Genomic DNA, 9,736 nt, shown 5'->3' on the forward strand with positions numbered 1-9,736 from the left:
ATCCTCGAGATTGTGTTAATATGCTTTTTGCCAAGTTTTGAGATAAGGACGAGTTGGTATTGAATCATAGATTTAGTTGACAAAGCAAGAAGATTGAAAAAAATAGAAAGTTTCTTATTTTAGAAACTTTTCAAAACATCAATTTTTAGCCATAGGAGACCCTAGAGATGGGGTCAATGAGCTTTTAGCCATGTTTTGAGGTGAGGATGAGATGGTATTGAGACTTAGATTTAGTTGATGAAGGACCACCTTTTATGTTATTGAAACCCTAGAGATGATGTCAACCAACTTCTAGCCACATTTTGGGTTGAGAATCAGAGGGTATTGAATCTTAGATTTAGCTGATGAAGGATGGAGATTGAAAAAATAGAAAGCTTCTTATTTTAGAAACATTATAAAACATCCATCTTTTGGACATAAGAAACCCTAAAAATGATGTGAAGGAGTTTTTTGCCAAGTTTTAAGATTAGGATGAGAGGGTATTGAATCTTAGATTTAGTTGCTGAAGGATAGAGATTGAAGAAATAAAAAGTTTCTTATTTTAGAAACTTTATAAATATCAATCTTTTACTTTTTGTAAACCCTAGATATGGTGTCGAAGTGCTTTTAGCTAAGTTTTGAGATGAGGAATAGGTGGTATTGAATCATAGATTTAGTTGATTAAAGGATGGAGATTGAAAAATTACAAAGTTTCTTATTTTAGAAACTTTAAAAAACATCAATCGTTTAGACATAGAAAACCCTAGATGTGGTGTAAAGAAGCTTTTAGCCAAGTTTGTAGAAGATGATGAGATGGTATTGAATCTTAGATTTAGTTGATAGAGGATATTGAATTAAAAAATAGAAAGTTTCTTATTTTAGAAACTCTAAAATATCCATCGTTTAGACATAAAAGACCCTGGAGATGGTGTCAAAGAGCTTTTAGCCAAGTTTTGGGACGATGATGAGATGGTTTTAAATCTTAGATTTAGTTGATGGAAGATGGAGATTGAAAAAGTAGAAAGTTTCTTGTTTTAGAAACTTTATAAAATATCCATCTTTTAGACATAAGATATCCAAGAGATGGTGTTAAGGAGCTTTCAGTCAAGTTTTGAGATGAGAATGTGATGGTATTGGATCTCGGATTTTGTTGATAAAGGATGGAGATTGAAAAAATAAAAAGCTTATATAACATCCATCGTTTGGACATAGCTGAACCTAGAGATGGTGTCAATGAGCTTTTAGCCAAGTTTTGGATTGGTGATGAGGTGGTATTGAATCTTAGATTTAGCTGATGAAGGATGGAGATTGAAAAAATAGAAAGTTTCTTATTTTAGAAGTTTATAAAACATCCATCTTTGAGACATTGGAAACTCGAGAGATGGTGTCCATGAGCTTTTAACAAAGTTTTGAGATGAGAATGAGAGGGTACTGAATCTTAGATTTAGTTGGTGAATGGTGGAGATTGAAAGAAAAAAAAGTTTCCTATTTTACAAACTTTATGAAACATCAAACTTTTTATTCTTAGAAAACCCTTGAGATAGTGTCAAAGAGTTTTTAGCAACATTTTGAGATGTGGATTAGTTGGTATTGAATCTTTGATTTAGTTGATAAAGTAAGAAGGTTTAAAAAATAGAAGGTTTAAAAAATAGAAAGTTTCTTATTTTAGAAACATTTCAAAACATCAATTTTTAGCCATATGAGATCCTAGAGATGGGGACAAGGAGCCTTTAGCCATGTTTTGAGGTGAGGATGAGATGGTATTGAAACTTAGATTTACTTGATGAAGGACCACCTTTTATGTTATTGAAACCCTAGAGATGATGTTAACCAACTTCTAGCCACGTTTTGGGTTGAGAATCAGAGGGTATTGAATCTTAGATTTAGCTGATGAAGGATGGAGATTGAAAAAAATAGAAAGCTTCTTATTTTAGAAACTTTATAAAACAACCATCTTTTGGACATAAGAAACCCTTGAGATGGTGTGAAGGAGTTTTTTGCCGAGTTTTAAGTTTAGGAGGAGAGGGTATTGAATCTTATATTTAGTTATTGAAGGACAGAGATTGAAAAAATAAAAAGTTTCTTATTTTAGAAACTTTATAAATATCAATCTTTTACTTTTTGTAAACCCTAGATATGGTGTCGAAGTGCTTTTAGCTAAGTTTTGAGATGAGGATTAGGTGGTATTGAATCTTAGATTTAGTTGATGAAGGATGGAGATTGAAAAATTACAAAGTTTCTTATTTTAGAAACTTTATAAAACATCCATCTTTTAAACATAGAAAACCCTTGTTGTGGTGTAAAGAAGTTTTTAGGCAAGTTTGTGGAAGAGGATGAGATGGTATCGAATCTTAGACATAAGAGACCCTTGAGATGGTGTCCAAGAGCTTTTAACCAAGTTTTGGGGTGATGATGAGATGGTTTTAAATCTTAGATTTAGTTGATGGAAGATGGAGATTGAAAAAGTAGAAAGTTTCTTGTTTTAGAAACTTTATAAAATATCCATCTTTTAGACATAGGAAATCCTAGAGATGGTGTTAAGGAGCTTTCAGTCAAGTTTTGAGATGAGGATGTGATGGTATTGGATCTTGGATTTTGTTGATAAAGGATGGAGATTGAAAAAATAGAAAGTTTATATAACATCCATCGTTTAGACATAGCTGACCCTAGAGATGGAGTCAATAAACTTTTAGCCAAGTTTTGGATTGATGATGAGATGGTATTGAATTTTAGATTTAGCTGATGATGGATGGAGATTGAAAAAACAGAAAGTTTCTTATTTTAGAAACTTTATAAAACATCCATCTTTTAGACATTGGAAACTCGAGAGATAATGTCAAAGAACTTTTAGCAAAGTTTTGAGATGAGAATGAGAGGGTACTGAATCTTAGATTTAGTTGCTGAATGTTGGAGATTGAAAGAAAAAAAGTTTCCTATTTTAAAAATCTTTATAAAACATCAAAATTTTATACTTAGTAAACCATAGAGATGGTGTCAAAGAGCTTTTTAGCAACATTTTGAGATGAGGATTAGATGGTATTGAATCTTAGATTTAGTTGATGAAGGATGGAGATTGAAGAAATAGAAAGTTTATTATTTTAGAAACTTTATAAAACATCCATCTTTTAGACGTGTGAATCGTCGAGGCTTTTTCCCAAGTTTTGAGATAAGGACGAGATGGTATTGAATCTTAGATTTAGTTGATAAAGTAAGAAGATTGAAAAAATAGAAAGTTTCTTATTTTAGAAACGTTTCAAAACATCAATTCTTAGCCATAAGAGACCCTAGAGATGGGGTCACGAAGCTTTTAGCCATGTTTTGAGGTGAGGATGAGATGGTATTGAAACTTAGACCTCCTTTTACGGTATTGAAACCCTAGAGATGATGTCAACCAACTTCTAGCCACGTTTTCGGTTGAGAATCAGAGGGTATTGATTCTTAGATTTAGCTGATGAGGGATGGAGAATGAAAAAATAGAAAGCTTCTTATTTTAGAAACTTTATAAAACATCCATCTTTTGGACATAAGAAACCCTAGAGATGGTGTCAAGGAGTTTTTTGCCAAGTTTTAAGATTAGGATGAGAGGGTATTGAATCTTAGATTTAATTGCTGAAGGTTAGAGATTGAATAAAAAGTTTCTTATTTTAGAAACTTTATAAATATCAATCTTTTACTTTTTGTAAACCCTAGATATGGTGTTGAAGTGCTTTCAGCTATGTTTTGAGATGAGGATTAGGTGGTATTGAATCATAGATTTAGTTGTTGAAGGATGGAGATTGAAAAATTACAAACTTTCTTATTTTAGAAACTTTATAAAACATCCATCTTTTAGACATAGAAAACCCTGGATGTGGTGTAAAGAAGCTTTTAGCTAAGTTTGACGAAGAGGATGAGATGGTATTGAATCTTAGATTTAGTTGATAGATGATATTGAATTAAAAAATAGAAAGTTTCTTACTTTGGAAACTCTAAAACATCCATCTTTTAGACATAAGAGACCTTGGAGATGGTGTCCAAGAGCTTTTAGCCAAGTTTTGGGATGACGATGAGATGGTTTTAAATCTTAGATTTAGTTGATTGAAGATGGAGATTGAAAAAGTAGAAAGTTTCTTGTTTTAGAAACTTTATAAAATATTAATCTTTTAGACATAGGAAATCCTAGAGATGTTGTTAAGGAGCTTTAAGTGAAGTTTTGAGATGTGGATGTGATGGTATTGGATCTTGAATTTTGTTGATAAAAGATGGAGATTGAAAAAATAGAAAGTTTATATAACATCCATCGTTTACACATAGCTGACCCTAGAGATGGTGTCAATGAGCTTTTAACCAAGTTTTGGATTGATGATGAGATGGTATTGAATCTTAGAATTAGCTGATGAAGGATGGAGATTGAAAAAATAGAAAGTTTCTTATTTTAGAAACTTTATAAAACATCAATCTTCGACAGCATCGAGGAGCTTTTAGCAAAGTTTTGAGATGAGAATGAGAGGGTACTGAATCTTAGATTTAGTTGCTGAATGATGGAGATTGAAAGAAAAAAAAGTTTCCTATTTTAGAAACTTTATAAAACATCAAACTTTTATACTTAGTATACCCTAGAGATGGTGTCAAAGAGCTTTTTGCAACATTTTGAGATGAGGATTAGATGGTATTGAATCTTTGATTTAGTTGATGAAGGATGGAGATTGAAGAAATAGAAAGTTTATTATTTTAAAAACTTTATAAAACATCCATCTTTTAGACGTGGGAAATCCTCGAGATTGTGTTAATATGCTTTTTGCCAAGTTTTGAGATAAGGACGAGTTGATATTGAATCTTAGATTTAGTTGATAAAGCAAGAAGATTGAAAAAATAGAAAGTTTCTTATTTTAGAAACTTTTCAAAACATCAATTTTTAGCCATAGGAGACCCTAGAGATGGGGTCAATGAGCTTTTAGCCATGTTTTGAGGTGAGGATGAGATGGTATTGAAACTTAGATTTAGTTGATGAAGGACCACCTTTTATGGTATTGAAACCCTAGAGATGATGTCAACCAACTTCTAGCCACATTTTGGGTTGAGAATCAGAGGGTATTGAATCTTAGATTTAGCTGATGAAGGATGGAGATTGAAAAAATAGAAACTTCTTATTTTAGAAACATTATAAAACATCCATCTTTTGGACATAAGAAACCCTAAAAATGATGTGAAGGAGTTTTTTGCCAAGTTTTAAGATTAGGATGAGAGGGTATTGAATCTTAGATTTAGTTGCTGAAGGATAGATATTGAAGAAATAAAAAGTTTCTTATTTTAGAAACTTTATAAATATCAATCTTTTACTTTTTGTAAACCCTAGATATGGTGTCGAAGTGCTTTTAGCTAAGTTTTGAGATGAGGAATAGGTGGTATTGAATCATAGATTTAGTTGATGAAGGATGGAGATTGAAAAATTACAAAGTTTCTTATTTTAGAAACTTTAAAAAACATCAATCGTTTAGACATAGAAAACCCTAGATGTGGTGTAAAGAAGCTTTTAGCCAAGTTTGTAGAAGAGGATGAGATGGTATTGGATCTTAGATTTAGTTGATAGAGGATATTGAATTAAAAAAATAGAAAGTTTCTTATTTTAGAAACTCTAAAACATCCATCGTTTAGACATAAGAGACCCTGGAGATGGTGTCAAAGAGCTTTTAGCCAAGTTTTGGGATGATGATGAGATAGTTTTAAATCTTAGATTTAATTGATGGAAGATGGAGATTGAAAAAGTAGAAAGTTTCTTTTTTTTAGAAACTTTATAAAATATCCATCTTTTAGACATAGGATATCCAAGAGATGGTGTTAAGGAGCTTTCAGTCAAGTTTTGAGATGAGAATGTGATGGTATTGGATCTCGGATTTTGTTGATAAAGGATGGAGATTGAAAAAATAAAAAGTTTATATAACATCCATCGTTTGGACATAGCTGAACCTAGAGATGGTGTCAATGAGCTTTTAGCCAAGTTTTGGATTGGTGATGAGGTGGTATTGAATCTTAGATTTAGCTGATGAAGGATGGAGATTGAAAAAATAGAAAGTTTCTTATTTTAGAAAGTTTATAAAACATCCATCTTTGAGACATTGGAAACTCTCGAGATGGTGTCCAGGAGCTTTTAACAAAGTTTTGAGATGAGAATGAGAGGGTACTGAATCTTAGATTTAGTTGGTGAATGGTGGAGATTGAAAGAAAAAAAAGTTTCCTATTTTACAAACTTTATGAAACATCAAACTTTTTATTCTTAGTAAACCCTTGAGATAGTGTCAAAGAGTTTTTAGCAACATTTTGAGATGAGGATTAGTTGGTATTCAATCTTTGATTTAGTTGATGAAGGATGGCGATTGAAGAAATAGAAAGTTTATTATTTTAGAAACTTTATAAAACATCCATCTTTTAGATGTGGGAAATCCTCGACATAGTGTTAATAAGCTTTTTGCCAAGTTTTGAGATCAGGACGAGATGGTATTTAATCTTAGATTTAGTTGATAAAGTAAGAAGGTTTAAAAAATAGAAAGTTTCTTATTTTAGAATCATTTCAAAACATCAATTTTTAGCCATATGAGACCCTAGAGATGGGGACAAGGAGCCTTTAGCCATGTTTTGAGGTGAGGATAAGATGGTATTGAAACTTAGATTTAGTTGATGAAGGACCACCTTTTATGTTATTGAAACCCTAGAGATGAAGTTAACCAACTTCTAGCCACGTTTTGGGTTGAGAATCAGAGGGTATTGAATCTTAGATTTAGCTGATGAATGATGGAGATTGAAAAAATAGAAAGCTTCTTATTTTAGAAACTTTATAAAACAACCATCTTTTGGACATAAGAAACCCTTGAGATGGGGTGAAGGAGTTTTTTGCCGAGTTTTAAGTTTAGGAGGAGAGGGTATTGAATCTTATATTTAGTTATTGAAGGACAGAGATTGAAAAAATAAAAAGTTTCTTATTTTAGAAACTTTATAAATATCAATCTTTTACTTTTTGTAAACCCTAGATATGGTGTCGAAGTGCTTTTAGCTAAGTTTGGAGATGAGGATTAGGTGGTATTGAATCATAGATTTAGTTGATGAAGGATGGAGATTGAAAAATTACAAAGTTTCTTATTTTAGAAACTTTATAAAACATCCATCTTTTAAACATAAAAAACCCTTGTTGTAGTCTAAAGAAGTTTTTAGCCAAGTTTGTAGAAGAGGATGAGATGGTATCGAATCTTAGACATAAGAGACCCTTGAGATGGTGTCCAAGAGCTTTTAACCAAGTTTTGGGGTGATGATGAGATGGTTTTAAATCTTAGATTTAGTTGATGGAAGATGGAGATTGAAAAAGTAGAAAGTTTCTTGTTTTAGAAACTTTATAAAATATCCATCTTTTAGACATAGGAAATCCTAGAGATGGTGTTAAGGAGCTTTCAGTCAAGTTTTGAGATGAGGATGTGATGGTATTGGATCTTGGATTTTGTTGATAAAGGATGAAGATTGAAAAAATAGAAAGTTTATATAACATCCATCGTTTAGACATAGCTGACCCTAGAGATGGAGTCAATAAGCTTTTAGCCAAGTTTTGGATTGATCATCGATGGTATTGAATTTTAGATTTAGCTGATGAAGGATGGAGATTGAAAAAACAGAAAGTTTCTTATTTTAGAAACTTTATAAAACATCCATCTTTTAGACATTGGAAACTCGAGAGATGCTGTCAAAGAGCTTTTAGCAAAGTTTTGAGATGAGAATGAGAGGGTACTGAATCTTAGATTTAGTTGCTGAATGTTGGAGATTGAAAGAAAAAAAGTTTCCTATTTTAAAAATCTTTATAAAACATCAAACTTTTATACTTAGTAAACCATAGAGATGGTGTCAAAGAGCTTTTTAGCAACATTTTGAGATGAGGATTAGATGGTATTGAATCTTAGATTTAGTTGATGAAGGATGGAGATTGAAGAAATAGAAAGTTTATAATTTTAGAAACTTTATAAAACATCCATCTTTTAGACGTGTGAATCGTCGAGATAATGTTAATAAGCTTTTTCCCAAGTTTTGAGATAAGGACGAGATGGTATTGAATCTTAGATTTAGTTGATAAAGTAAGAAGATTGAAAAAATTGAAAGTTTCTTATTTTAGAAACTTTTCAAAATATCAATTTTTAGCCATAGGAGACCCTAGAGATGGGGTCAAGAAGCTTTTAGCAATGTTTTGATGTGAGGATGAGATGGTATTGAAACTTTGATTTAGTTGATGAAGGACCACCATTTATGGTATTGAAACCCTATAGATGATGTCAACCAACTTGTAGCCACGTTTTGGGTTGAGAATCAGAGGGTATTGAATCTTAGATTTAGCTGATGAAGGATGGAGATTGAAAAAATAGAAAGCTTCTTATTTTAGAAACTTTATAAAACATCCATCTTTTGGACATAAGAAACCCTAGAGATGGTGTCATGGAGTTTTTTGCCAAGTTTTAAGATTAGGATAAGAGGGTATTGAATCTTAGATTTAGTTGCTGAAGGATAGAGATTGAAGAAATAAAAAGTTTCTTATTTTAGAAACTTTATAAATATCAATATTTTACTTTTTGTAAATCCTAGATATGGTGTCGAAGTGCTTTTAGCTAAGTTTTGAGATGAGGATTAGGTGGTATTGAATTATAGATTTAGTTGATGAATGATGGAGATTGAAAAATTACAAAGTTTCTTATTTTAGAAACTTTATAAAACATCCATCTTTTAGACATAGAAAACCCTAGATGTTGTGTAAAGAAGCTTTTAGTCAAGTTTGTAGAAGAGGATGAGATGGTATTGGATCTTAGATTTAGTTGATAGAGGATATTGAATTAAAAAATAGAAAGTTTCTTATTTTAGAAACTCTAAAACATCCATCTTTTAGACATAAGAGACCTTGGAGATGGTGTCCAAGAGCTTTTAGCCAAGTTTTGGGATGAGGATGAGATGGTTTTAAATCTTAGATTTAGTTGATGGAAGATGGAGATTGAAAAAGTAGAAAGTTTCTTGTTTTAGAAACTTTATAAAATATCCATCTTTTAGACATAGGAAATCCTAGAGATGTTGTTAAGGAGCTTTAAGTGAAGTTTTGAGATGTGGATGTGATGGTATTGGATCTTGGATTTTGTTGATAAAAGATGGAGATTGAAAAAATAGAAAGTTTATATAACATCCATCGTTTACACATAGCTGACCCTAGAGATGGTGTCAATGAGCTTTTAACCAAGTTTTGGATTGATGATGAGATGGTATTGAATCTTAGAATTAGCTGATGAAGGATGGAGATTGAAAAAATAGAAAGTTTCTTATTTTAGAAACTTTATAAAACATCAATCTTTGAGACATTGGAAACTCGAGAGATGGTGTCAAGGAGGTTTTAGCAAAGTTTTGAGAATGAGATGGTATTGAAACTTAGATTTAGTTGATGAAGGACCACCTTTTATGGTATTGAAACCCTAGAGATGATCTCAACCAACTTCTAGCCACGTTTTGGGTTCAGAATCAGAGGGTATTGAATCTTAGTTTTAGCTGATTGACGATGGAGATTGAAAAAATAGAAAGCTTCTTATTTTAGAAACTTTATAAAACATCCATCTTTTGGACATAAGAAACCCTAGAGATGGTGTCAAGGAGTTTTTTGCCAAGTTTTAAGATTAGGATGAGAGGGTATTGAATCTTAGATTTAGTTGCTGAAGGATAGATATTGAAGAAATAAAAAGTTTCTTATTTTAGAAACTTTAAAAATATCAAT

Source organism: Tasmannia lanceolata, unplaced genomic scaffold (genome assembly GCF_043159265.1).
Source record: "Tasmannia lanceolata isolate RefF3 unplaced genomic scaffold, GAP_Taslan_0.1 ptg000037l, whole genome shotgun sequence".
NCBI classification, from domain to species: Eukaryota; Viridiplantae; Streptophyta; class Magnoliopsida; order Canellales; family Winteraceae; genus Tasmannia; species Tasmannia lanceolata.